Raw genomic sequence first — 13,958 nt, 5'->3', positions numbered from 1 at the left:
CATTCCACTTACATAAGGTCAATGATCATGTAAAACTGTATCATCAGGGATAAATACTTTCAAGGTAAATCTTTATAGAGAAACAAGGGAATAAAAAGTACAAAATTCAGGATCGAGGTTAGGGAGGGGGAGGGGGAGGGGAAGGAAAAGGCATACTGAGAGCTTCAGGCTACACTTGTGCTCATGCTGTTACTCTTTACAATTTACACATTTGTTACAATCTTTATTCAATATATGATAATAACAAAAAACTGAAAAATTAAAATGAACAGACTAGTAGGAAATACTCTTCCTACCTGACTCAGGAGAGTAATTTTTTAAGTAACACTTATTAAAAGAGTAAGCCCAATTCAGGTTACTACATTAAAATTTTTTTTAATTTATTTTGAGATAATTTTAAATTTACAGAAGAGTTGCAAAAATAGTACAGAGAATTTTCATATATACCCCACCCACCTTCTTATGTTAATATCTTACCTAACCATAGAACAATTAACAAACTAAGAAATTAACCTTTGTATAACCCTATTAACTAAAGTACAGAAAATATTTATTTCTTTTACGAATTCTTTCCACTAATATCTTTGTTGTTGTTGTTGTTGTCCTAGGACCTAATCCAGGATCCCATGCTGCATTCAGTTATTTGTCTCCTTTAGTCTGTGACTGTTTCACATTCGTTCCTTGTTTTTCACAATCTTGACAGTTTTGAAGGGTACTGGCCAGTTCTTTTGTAGAATGTGCCACAACATGGGTTTGTCTGATGTGCCCTTCTCACTGAATCATGTCAGGGGATACCCGCTGTTGTATGTATTCCTGGTGATGTGAGCCTAGAATGCTTGTCTAAGATGGTGTCTGCCAGAACGCTTCCCCATAAACTTATAATTTTTCCCTTTGAAATTACTAAAAATTTGAGGGGAGGACCATCACATTTTAAAAAGAAGGTTGAAAAACAGTCGAGTCATAAAGGAGTCATTAAAGAGAAGTCAAAAAATAACACCAGCCTCTAAAAGACATGGTTATATGAACTAAAGCTCCTCATTTAGACATGAGAATCTAAAGGTAGCAGAAGAGGTCCCACCTTGAGGTGATAACCTCCAAGCGGCTTAGACCTTAAACTGAATCGCACAACATGGAAATGAGGATGACCTTACAGAAACTTGGGGTTGAGGGTAGAATACTGATCCACTGATCAGTATTAGCCTATAGAGCTCGAATTGGCACTACATTGCAAACCAGTCAAGCCACAGCTGTGATTCTGTGCTGCCAGCATTCTGCACCCTCCACAGCACACCTGCTACATACAAAAACCTGGTGAGTTTACTAGGTATGAAGTTTTAGAGAAAGTCTAAGTTTATTTTGAGCTCGTTTTGAAAACAACATAAACTAAAACACAAAGCAGTCTAGCGACGGCGTATTTCTGATGCCAGCATAGCCAATGACTCTCAGTACTAGACTATCCTAGGCCGCATGCACACAAGTCATTATTGGCTCTCAGTGAATAAATCTGTCTTCCAGGGACTGGAGCTCTTTACCAAAGAAGGAATAAACCCCTGGTCAACTTGAATGTTTTTGAGAACCTGACGAAAGGACTCTCACATAGAAGTAGATGTGCCCATAAACCTCTGACTAAAATAAGAGCTACATTTCCCCAAAACTTGTGTAAAATCATGGAAGCTTCCAGTCTATTCCATTAAGGGTTTCTGAGTTAGCTATTCTATCCAATGCACAAATTCCCAGAATTATTCTAGAAATCAACATTCTCCCATTCCAATTCTCACCATATGAATCTCAAAAAGGTAATAAAAGTTTTCCTTTTTAATGCAACAGAAGCACATATACTACAAAAAAAAAAAAAAAAAAAAAAAAGCAAGTCTTACCCAGAAATGCTTTTAAAAGGCACAGCCTGAAACCTGCCAGCACTCCATACTACGTCTCTCTTCTCAGTTCCAATCCATGCATTATCCCCTCCTTATTTCAATCACAAATTCTTTCTGACAGGAAAACACTCTAGGAAAACAAAGATTTCCTAAATTTAGTAACTTTAAAACTCTGGGAGACGTAGGAAGACATGAAACGTTTGCTAGTCTATCATGCCATTGAGATGACTAGATCTCCGTCAGTTTCCTACGTCTAACTGATTCCGGGCTTCTGGGAACTTGCCCAAATCCTTTTTTGTGGATTTTTCTTCCTTCTGTTTCCTCTAGATAGCAAAAATGAAAAGAGTCTCAAAACCCGCCTTTTCAACCTGCTTCTTCCAAAATTGGTTCATGGACCCCTCACAATCTTTCAATTAACTTGGATTTGGTTTCAGGTGGTTTAAAGCAAAAAGCCAAAGATGAATGCAAAACAAATTTCAAACATAAAATGGAGTAGAAAAGAACCTGCAAAACTGCAGTTTCTTAGCTAGTTTTTATTTTCAGACTCACGATCTTCCTCAGGAGTTATCTGCTCAGTCTATAAGGCAGGCTTTGTAAAGCAACTGTGTGCTACAAAACCCCTTCTTTTCTGCCTAGAACTTTAAACTGGGTCTGAACAAATATTGGGGTCCATGAAATATCCTTCTGGTGCTTGGTCACTTTGCAGTCTCATAGAGAAAACTCCTTATTAGGTAGCATAATGCTAATGCTTTGGGATGGTTTATTTTTCTCTTTTTTTTAGTCTATAAAAATGAGTCAATGTTTACTAAGCTAGTCTTAACTGTTCTGCACATATAGGTAGTTAACAGATGTCTGTTGAATGGAATCTTGGAAACAAGTGCTATGTTCTTTTATTAAATAAATATTATTTGTTTTAAAATTGGGGGCAAGAGAGAGAGAGGAGAAGGAGCACCGACTGGTGGGGAGTTCAAAAACCCCTGTTCTATTCTCAGCTGGATTCTCAAGTTATTTTTACCTAAAGCAAATGACTCTTTCCTTAAGTTTTCCAGCTTTTCTTATCTGCAATAAAGGGCAATACCTGCCACTTCCCTTTCTCACTCAAGAAAAAAAAAAAACCAATGTAAAGCAAGGGTTTTTCAAATGGTGTTATGCAGAGAAAGGAGGTTTCAGAACCCTATTCTGAATTGGATTAGGGGTAGAGGGAAGCAGAGGAGAAGGGTACTTCCTCTCCCTTAACTTGAGTAACTCTAATTTTACTAGGGCTTTTCCTATATTTTAAATTGGAAAAGTAGTTTCTCTTGCTAAAAACAAAGTTGGAAGATCAGCTGGTACTTCTGGGGTAAGTACTTATTTGAGTAAGTTAAAATGTACATTTTTAGAGGGAACTTGGCTTCCAGCTAGGCCAGGTGCAGTTCAAAGTCTTTAGACAGTCTCTCTCAAGGTACCTAAGATTGGCATCTATGCGGCCTTGGCACAAATTCCCAACAAAAGCTGGGACTACTGGGAACCGCTTGAAGGTATTTCACTTTCACACCTCCATCTTTCCTATTCCCCAGGTCAGGCCCCACAGTTCATTAAGACACTTTGTCTTCTCCTCCCTTGTTTTCATGACAATTCATTCTCTTGTTTTTTCTGCTTTGCAGTTGATGTAGTAGAGTTAGACTGACCTAACTCTAAACCCGGAGCCAACACTATCAAACTTATGACCTTGGGCCAATGATATAATCACTCTTAACTTTAGTCTCCTTATCTCTCACATGAGATAATCACTTCACCTTGGTTGCAAAGATTATGTAAAATAAAGTATATCAAGCATTTTTTTTTACAGTGCCTTGCATATAACAGGTGCTCTTCCCCCAAAGCACTGTTCTTATCCCTGTTTCCTGTGCTTACTTTCCCTGAGTTATGATACCATATCCTCTCATTGCATCTCTAGCCTTGGCTCCTAAAACCATCTCTAGTCCCAAATTCATATGATTAGACATTTCCTAACTAGATAACTATGTCTCACAATGGCATTTCTTACCTTCCACGATTTTAAGCATACCTGCTCCTCCCCCTTAGTATTCTGTAACTTGTCCATAAAATCTAAGAGTTACCTTCTGTTCCTCTTCTTCCTGTAGACTCTATATACTCCATCTGAGGGTCTCTTGAAGCTATTACCTCCTTTCTAATCTCACTAATATCATCTCAGATTATACTTTCCTCCCCAATTCAATACACCCTGTTATTTGCTTCCAACTTTTATAAACTATCCACTGTTGCCCTGCAGCAGAACACTGATAATGTCTTCTTACTGATCAGCTCAAAAACCTTCAATGCTTCCCATGGGTTACTGAATGAAGTTCAGATATATTATCAGCCACACATTCAAGATGCTCTAATTTGAATTCAAACTGTTCTTTCATTTTTCTCTTCCACTATTTACTTTTACTCAAACTGGCCTATGTACTTTTCCCTCTATATGGCCCATGCTGTCCTGCACCTGTGCCGCTGCTCACACAGTTCCCTCCAAGGGTAATGCTCTGCTCTTTACCAGCCAAAGTCCTTCAAACGTTATTTTACAAAGGCCAACTCAAATCCCATGAACTTTCCAATGAAGTTTCTCTGGTCTCTTAATCCAGAAATAATCTTTCGCTCCCTCCAAACTCCTATACTACTTGGTTGATGCTGTTCTCCTAAAACTATTTTTTATTCTCATTTTTCTTGTGTTATAATTATTTTTTTGAATTTTATCTCCCCTGTCAGGTTGGTAAGTTTGAAAATGTCTAATTAATTTATGTGTCTTCTAAAGCCCTAGCACAGGGCCTGGCTTCCAAGTAGATGATTGGTAAATAAATTTTTAAAATTTTGAACTTGAAAAAAGAATGAAGACCAAGAGTAGGTAAGTTCATTAACAATATCAGACTAAGGAAAATCTTTCTGAAAAGTACATGTTACAAGATGTCACCTGCTGGGGGAGGGTATAGCTCAAGTGGTAGAGTACGTGCTTAGCATACACAGGGTTCTGGGTTCAATCCCCAGTACCTCCTATAAAAATAAATAAACCTAATTACCTTCCTTCCCCACCAAAAAAACCCCCAAAAAACTAAAAAAAAAAAGAAAACTAAAAAAAGATGTCACCTACTGACAACTTCATCAAGACAAACGCTATAAAGAACGCAAACACTATCTGGTGATGTTTAAAATCAGTTCTGGGATCTGTACCTTCCTCAATTAAAACCAATCCAAAGACACATTCCCCTTAGCTTCCCTACTTCATTAGATACAAACATGGCAGTCATAAAGCGGGGAGTGTCCGTGAATAACATAATCCAAAACCCTAAACTGTGAGGGATTTCTGGGCCCCACATGTCACTTCTCTGCTGGTGGTCTATATTCCACTACTCTACTTCACAGTAGAAGGCAGAACATTTTTAATGCTACCAGGTCAACAAGCTGTGGGAGTTTAAGTCACTCCAGTATGAGGTTCCCTGTCCCCAGGGAACTCTGGCTTTGAAACTAAACTGGGAACATCCCTGGGTCACAGTGCCACCTAGAGATGTCAAGAGGTTTTCTCACATCATATGGGGTTTCACTGGGTCTAAGGAGAGTCACAAAGGGATCAAGTTGAACTAAATTAAACTAAGCCCAAGTGAGAAGAATCACATTGCCTTCCCCTCCCACCAGGAATGTCCAGGCTGGGAGCCATCCTGGATCTTGCATGGCCTCTCAGGGTCACTATGATTACAGAATTTCATAACTGGAAAAGCACTGGGAGATACCTGGTCCATTCTCCCACCCGCAGCCGTCATTTCCTGTGTTTAGCAACCAGGAATACTTCCAGTGAAGATGAAATCATTCTTTTCTCAGGACAGCCTCTACATTTTCAGACAACTCAATTTATAAACTCCCTTATTCATTAAATTTCTCCTGACTCCTATAAGGCCTGGAGGCAAGCAAGCACCAACAACAGGGCCTGCCTAAGTTCTATCTTTATCTTTCCCCAGCTGGAGAGCACTGAGATGAATAAGAACAAGCACCCAGCTCTTGAGTGTGCTACTTTATGTATTACTCTCCTTCCATCATCACTTTCCATCATGTGGTAATACGGTCAACTGTACTAGGTGCTGGGCCCGGGGGTCCTGAGCCCTAAAATATGGCTGATTCACCTACTATATGAGCAGCAACCAATAAAGTGAATTATGAGCACCTCACTTGTTTCTCAGCACAGATCTAGGACATCTTAGCTTTGCTGCTTGTCCTAACACTCAACTGTAATCTTATCCAACCTCAAAGCCTTTAGGGATTTCAGTTCTCTATTTTATCTCTCAGAGATTTCCAATAACCTTACTGACATTCACTCTACATACTTCAAGTCCAACAAATCCAAATCACATGCTAGCTTAGTTGGTTGGGCCTCCCAGACAAATGCTGTCTGAAGCAAGAGTTCTGCTCATTGCAGTTCTGACAACAGACTGAGCAGGTGGGCAAAATTATTTATTCTTACAGACTTCCTCAGTGAGTCCAATCTAACAGAAGATCCTGACACTCCCTGAATTTCAGTAACTACTGATGGACTTCCTCTGACTTATGCTTAGTGGTCAGCTATGTGGCTGACCTCAAGAAGTTTGTGGTGCTTGATAGGCAAGCTATAGGACCCAAAATGGTGTATATATAGTAGAATCTGGGAACAAGATTTTAAATTCACCCACACTCTTGAAAGAAAGTTAACAAGACTTCAACATTAATGAATGCTTAACCATCTATGGAAATATTCCCTGAAGTAATCTGCTTAGGAGATGACTTACAAATGTGATAAGATTAAAGTACAGCCTAAATAAATCTCAGCATGGGGCTTAGGGTTCCTCGCCAGAAAGGGAGGCATGAAGTTAAAATAGGACTAATCTAAGAGAAGCTCTACTTATTAAAACTAACATGCTGGTCATGACAGAGTGAAGGAAAGTCAGTTTTTAGAACAGAAAATTCTGAAACATTTATCACTGCTTAAACCACTGCCTGGGGAAAAGTTTCTCTGATTATAATGCCTATCAGAGTTACTTGGAAAAAAATATCACTAGAAGACAACAGTTTATCAGACTATCAGAATACCGTATCTTAATGCAAATACCACACAAAAACATCTAGTTCTCTTTGTTCTAATTCTGGGATCTCTAATTTGGCCTCCTGGGTAGAGCTGGCCACTAGAAGGCAATGCCCTGGAAATTATTAGATTTTCCATGGTAAAACTTCTAAAGTAGCTATTTTGTTGATAAATTATTATTTCCAGAAAGAAAAGAGTGCACTGATCCCTTGGGACCTGGTCCTCCTAGGACAAACTGTAAATTGAATTTCTAAATTTGTATACCTCGGATTGGTAAGGACCACATCAGGATACAGATTTGAGAGGCTCCTCTTTAGCAGTCTGCTGTCTCAGCCTCACTCCCGCATTGCTTCACAACAACGTGGTATTTTGTAAAACTTAATGACTGTAGACTCATGAACTCTAAGATTTTCTTAACTCAACCCTGTTAAGACTACTTTGAGTCTCAGTCTTCTCATATGTACATAAGCAGGTTGGACAAGATAATTTCTACTGCCCCTTCCAGTCTTAGAATTATTCCATGACTCTAAAAAATTATTAGAAATAAAAAGATTTCAGTAAGATGCCTAGTTACAAAATAAATTTACAACTAAAAAGCCTTTATAGATACTTACAATAAAAAGAAAAAAAAATGGGAAAAGTATCACTTAAATAGCAACAAATTTTCAAACAATGAGGCATACATCTAACAATAAATATATAGATCTATATGGTAAGTCACTAAATTTTACTGAGGGCCACAGAAGACCTGAACAGAGAAGTATCATGTTTCTGAATAGTGAGAGGCAACATTGCAAAGGTATAAACTATCCCCCAGATTAATCCACAAATTTAATGTAATCAAAACCAATGGAAAAAAAATTTTAACTTGAATAAGTAATTTAAAAATGTATCTGTAAAGAGAGCACTCATTCACTATCTTTTCCAGTTGGAGTTTCCTAGAGGAGGTAGAATTTCATGAGTTCTTTGAATAAAAGGAAACACTTGTGTACTTTCTGAAGGCAAAGAAACAATTTACATTGCTTTAATATATCATCAAGCCTAGCATACACATGTAGTACTGTAAACCTGGCATTGTCAGATTTAATTATTTGTGTAAAGTCACCTTTCACGGGCACACTATAGAGTGATTTTGCTGAAGCATAAATCTGAATTGGGTGCTCTGTGAAACAGTTAGTGTGCAGTAGAAACTAAGACAGTGGGTGCACCTAGCTGATTGCCTAGAATTTGTACCTCAAAGATGTTTTTCTTTCTTTTTTTTTTTTTTTTTGTCTACTTGCTCTCTCATACATAGTAATTTTCATTTTAGACCCATAGGTTCTTTATCTATGCAATTATATTTTATTTTAAATTATTTTATTTTTATTTAATTATATTTTATTCCATGAGAAGAATTATATACTACAAGACATTCACAAATTTAGTGACAGCTGACAGTCACAGTCTTACTCATTAATGGAGTCCCCCCACCACACACACATACAATGGTTGGTTATAAGGCTCTGAAGAAGCAGAGGAAGAGCATGACAAGGTCAAAGTGGGAACAGAAGTGGCTAGGGATGAATGGTCAAGGATCAAAAAGAAAATACAGATTGGGGGAGATGAAAGGAGAGTGAACAAGCATGCTGAAGTTTAAATGAAGTGAATAAGTTTATAAAGAGGTTCTTAAATTCATTAAACAAACATGTCAAGTATTACACTAGGGCTAGGGAATGCAGAAAAGGATCAGACACCATCCCTATCACTGCCTTAAAGAAATTAACTGTCCATTAGGGGAGACAGAAGAAAAAAAACTGCTATCCAGTGTGGTGGGTAGTACGACTAAGGCAAGGACAGGGTGTCATAGAGGCGCAAAAGCTGAGCATTTAAGCCAGATTACAGGGATCTGGTAACACTTCTTGGAGCAGATTCTGAGCTGAGTCTTCAAACACAAAGATAAGTTAGTTAGCTTAGTGAACATGGTAGACAGGGTTTTCTGGGCAGGAGAGAGGAACAACTTATGAAAGGGTATGCAGTAGAGTACATTATTGCAGAATACTACTGAATACTTTAAAAGGTATGTTAACATAATCAGACTTGTGATTCAGAAAAATACAGCATCAGTGTGGAGTCTAGCTTGAATGATGTTCAGGAAATGAGCTAAGATGTTGCTATTCATAATTCAGAGGAAAAATATTGAATAGATGAGTTAAGGCACTGGCAATGGGGACTGGGAGAAGAGGTTACATTTGACAGTTATATAAGAGCTAAAAATCAACACAGTGGAACTTATCCTGGTAAATTTACTAAACTTACCAGACTTCAGTTTTTAGACTCAGAAACTTCGCTTTGGCTGCTCATTGAGACTGAACACATAATTCAAATTAACTTTAATAAGGTTTTAGAGGCTGATGTAAAACCAGAATGGGAGATGATTATTTGCAACAAAATAAATAACTGTCATGGTGACTATTTGCTTTGGCACATCCAGACATTTTCCCCTTGTGAAAAGATATACATGAAGAACCAGTCATAATCAGAGGGATGCTTGATCTACATGTTATTAGAGGCAAGGAATAAATTGTGTGTTTTAAATGTTTAATAGCATCAGGCCACAATGCAGAGATAGGAATGACTGAGTTTGTGGGCTACAATCTCCCCCTTGGTTAGTACTTGGATAGGCACAACATACATCAAATCATCATGTTGTACACCTTAAACTTACACAGTGTTAAATGTCAGTTATATCTCAATAAGCGAGGGACAAAAAAAAAAAAAAGAGCCATTCATGTACATGTTATAGTGAAATACAGAAATGCATAAGACAGTGAGTAGGGGAGAGAATTAGATATAACAGTATAAAAAGATACAATGCAAAAATGGTACATGTCTTAAGGGGACTTGGGGGATGGTTTGTTTACTAAACAAAGTGCCAAAATGGTTCTGAGAAGGGAGAGTTATTCAAGGTAGAGAAGTCAAGAAGAGCTTAATGGGAAAAGTGGCATTTGAGCTGTGTCTTACAGTAGCAGTGAAAGTCTCAGTAAAAAATAGATTCAAATCATTTTTTCACTTGATGCTCAAATAACCTTTTCAATCAAAGATGTCATATTAATTAAAGATTTGTCATTACTTACTAATAACTGTATCTAGTTATGAAAAACTTTATAGATGTAATTTGATACCTATTTTTAAAAATGGTAAGACACAAAAGGAAAAGCTAAGCAGAAAAATAAATAAGGTGTCAAAGCTTAGTAATTGTGCATAGACCTCTGCGGCCCCAGGGTTTTATCGTTACTCAACATTTCCTTGTTTGGATCTTTCAGAGGCAAAGCAGTTTTCTTAGTAGTTGACTCTCTCAAAGGGATGACAAAGAAATTAAAAAAAAAAAAAGAAACCAAAATTTCCTTAAAAGGTATATTTGCTTTTATCAACCCATGGATTTTAGAATTTTGTAATCATACAATTCATTAAACTTCATTTTATTGCTTTGAACCTTCTGGATCTTATATTTTAGTAGGAAAAGATTTAGTTCACTATAGCAGTAACTAAGGGAGTAAAAATCCCTTAACTGTTTTACTTTTCTCCCTGATCTGTTCCATCTCTCTTCACTTCACACTCTCACAAACCCTCTTCATTCTTTATACAGAACATTAAGTAATGCTCTTTGCATCTGATCATCTGAACTGGATCAATCAGCAGGTTTTTTTTTTTTTTTTACTCCTTTATGTCTCTGAACCACGAATAAACCCCAGATCACAAACCTTTTGATGACTTTGTTTCTCCTTAGCACAAAAACTATAAGAAGAAATAACAGAGAATCTCATCATTTGCATTTGTTTAGGTTTCATAGTTTATAAATCATCTCACTAAATCTGAGCTATAAGGAAAGATAATTACCTATTTACAGTTGAGAAAACATACATTAACAAACTGAAGAATAAAAACCATTTAATCATCTCAATCGTTACAAAAAAGCTTTTGACAAAATTTAACATCCATTTGTGATTAAAAACTCTTCAGAAAGTGGGTATAGAGGGAACACACCTGAACATAATAAAAGCCATATATGACAAACTCACAGCTAACATCATACTTGATGGTGAAAAACTGGAAGAATTTCCTCTAAGATCAGGAACAAGACAAGGATGCCCTCTCTTGCCACTTCTATTCAACATAGTTTTGGAAGTCCTAGTCACAGCAGTCAGAGAAGAAATAAAAGGAATCCAAATTGGAAAGGAAGTAGTAAGAATGTCACTGTTTGTTGATGATGTGATGCTATACACAGAAAATCCTAAAGAAGCTACCAGAAAACTACTAGAGCTCATCAATGAATTCGCTCAAGTTGCAGGATACAAAATTAATACACAGAAATCTGTTGCATCTCTATACACTAACAATGAAGTATCAGAAAGAGAAATTAAGGAAGTAATCTTATTTACTTAAAATGGATTAAAGACCTAAATGTAAGACTGGATTCCATAAAACTCTTAGAGGAAAACATAGGCAGAACATCCTTTGACATAAATCACAGCAATATTTTTTTGGATCTGTCTCCTAGAGTAATGGAAATAAAAACAAAAGTAAACAAATGGGACCTAATTAAACTTAAAAGCTTTTGCACAGCAAAGGAAACCACAAACAAAATGAAAAGACAACCTACAGAATGGGAGAAAGTATTTGCAAATGAGACTGACAAGGGATTAATTTCCAAAATACACAAGCAGCTCACACAGCTCAATAGCAAAGAAACAAACAACACAATAAAAAAAATGGGCAGAAGACCTAAATAGACATTTTTCCAAAAGACATACAGATGGCCAACAGACACATGAAAAGATGCTACACATCACTAATTATTTGAGAAATGCCAATCAAAACTACAATGAGGTATCACATCACACCAGTCAGGATGACCATCATCCAAAGTCTACAAATAATAAATGCTGGAGAGAGTCTGGAGTAAAAGGAACCCTCCTACGCTGTTGATGGGAATCCAGATTGGTGCAGCCAACTATGGAAGACAGTGTAGACGTTCCTTAAAAAACTAAAAATAGAGTTACTGTATGATCCAGCAATCCCACTCCTGGGCATATATCCAGAGAAAACTCTAATTTGAAGATACATGCACCCCACTGTTCATAACAGCACTTTTTACAATAGCCAGGACATGGAAGCAACCTAAATATCCATCAGTAGATGAATGGATAAAGAAAATGTGGTGTGTACACACACACACACACACACACACACACACACACACACACACACAATAGAATACTACTCTACTATAAAAAGGAATGAAATAATGCCATTGGCAGCAACATGGGTGGACCTGGAGATTATCATACTAAATAAGTGAAGTCAGTCAGTCAGAAAGAAACAAATATATGACATCACTTATATGTGGATTCTAAAAAAAATGACACAAACAAATTTATTTACAAAACAGAAAGAGACTCACAGAAAACAAACTTATGGTTACTGGGTGGGAAGGGGGAGGGAGGGATAAAATGGGAGTTTGTGATTGGCAGATACAAACTATTATGTACAGAATAAACAACAAGGTCCTACTGTATAGCACAGGGAACTATATATGGCTTACAGTAACTTGTAATGAAAAAGAATATGTGTGTGCGTGTGTGTGTGTGTGTGTGTGTATATGTATGTATGTATGAATCACTGGGCTATACACCAGAAAGTAATACAACATTGCAAATCAACTATACATCAATAAAAAAATGGGAAGAAAGAAAAAGAAAAAAGTGAGCAGGAGTATGAGGGTGACAGAAGGTGGTAGGGTGATCAAGGTAGGGCTTATAGAAAAGGTGAGACTGAGCAAAAATGTGGAGAAGGAAGTTGGCCAAAGGGCTATCTGGAGGAAGAGTGCTTCAATCAGAAGGAATAATGACAACACAGACTGTTTAATGAACAGCAAGAAGGCAGAGTAGCTGGAGCAGCAAGATGAGGGGTAGAGCGGCAGCAGAGAGGTCAGGAAGGGTGGTGGCAGACCATGTAGGGTCTAAAAGGCCCTTGGCTTTCACTCTGAGTGAAAACGAGAGCCACCATAATCTATCCAGGAACATGCCTATATTTTGCCATTTATTCAGGCCATCTTTTTGTCCATCAATAAAGTTTTAAAGGTTTCTTCATACATATTTTGTGCATTTCTTTGTCATGTTTATTCTTAGTTAAGATTTTGTTCCTAATGTGAATGGAATCTTTCTTCTATTATATTTCTAATGGGTAATTGCCATTAATTAGGACAACCACTGATTTTTGTATGTTGATTAAGTATCTAGAGTTCCCATAATTTTCATGAGAAGGTTCTAAACTTCATCCCCAGCTTGGGTAGTTTTTGGTATCTGAATCTGCCCTATACCCTTATCAGCTCCCTCCCCATACATTGGTGTTTCTTAAGACACTCGTAAAATGTACCATAGTCTCAGAGTATCTTTCTAGGTTTTCTGTCCAAAATTTGCTCCAATATACTCATTAGGAGGCTAGTATTCTTCAAAAACCAAAAAAGAAAATAACAACTATTGGCAAAGATGTGGAGAAATTAGAATCCTTGTGCACTATTTGTGGGAATGCAAAACAGTGCAACTTCTACAGAAAACAGTATGGTGATTATGCAAAAAATTAAAAATAGAATTACCATACAATCCAGAAATTTGACTTCTGATTATATACCCAAAAGAATTGAAAGCAGGGACCTAAAGAGATATTTGTATACCCATGTTCATGGCAGCATTATTCACAATAGCCAAGGAGAAGAATCAACCCAAATGTCCCATCGACAAATGGCCAAACAAAATGTGGTATATACATATATATATACACACACACACAATGAGATATTATTCAGCCTCAAAAAAGAAGGAAATTGACATGCTACAATTTAGATGAACCTTAGGAACGTTATGTTAAGTGAAATAAGCCAGTCATAGAAAGAAATAGTGTATGATTCCACTTATATGAAGCACCTAGAGTTGTCAGATTCATAGAGACAGAAAGAAGAA

At 37.1% G+C, this 13,958-nt stretch overlaps 1 protein-coding gene across 34 annotated transcripts in view; it reads right to left on the bottom strand.

Annotated features, from left to right (window-relative positions):
- LOC105067319 (phospholipid-transporting ATPase FetA-like) overlaps window positions 1–13,958 on the bottom strand; it is a 75,321-nt gene that overhangs the window by 51,097 nt on the left and 10,266 nt on the right. For 3 of the 34 annotated variants that reach the window (XM_074361784.1, XM_074361785.1, XM_074361787.1), the window contains one exon: window positions 1,878–2,007. The exons of the other annotated variants lie outside the window; for them this stretch is intronic. The gene's annotated coding sequence lies outside the window, so the exon portion shown is untranslated. The remainder of the gene's footprint in view (window positions 1–1,877; window positions 2,008–13,958) is intronic. 34 annotated transcript variants of the gene reach the window in all.

The sequence above is a fragment of the Camelus bactrianus genome, chromosome 4 (assembly GCF_048773025.1).
Source record: "Camelus bactrianus isolate YW-2024 breed Bactrian camel chromosome 4, ASM4877302v1, whole genome shotgun sequence".
In the NCBI taxonomy this organism is placed as follows: domain Eukaryota; kingdom Metazoa; phylum Chordata; class Mammalia; order Artiodactyla; family Camelidae; genus Camelus; species Camelus bactrianus.
The sequence above is the reverse complement of the archived record's forward strand: the minus strand, read 5'-3'. Positions and strand labels throughout refer to the sequence as shown.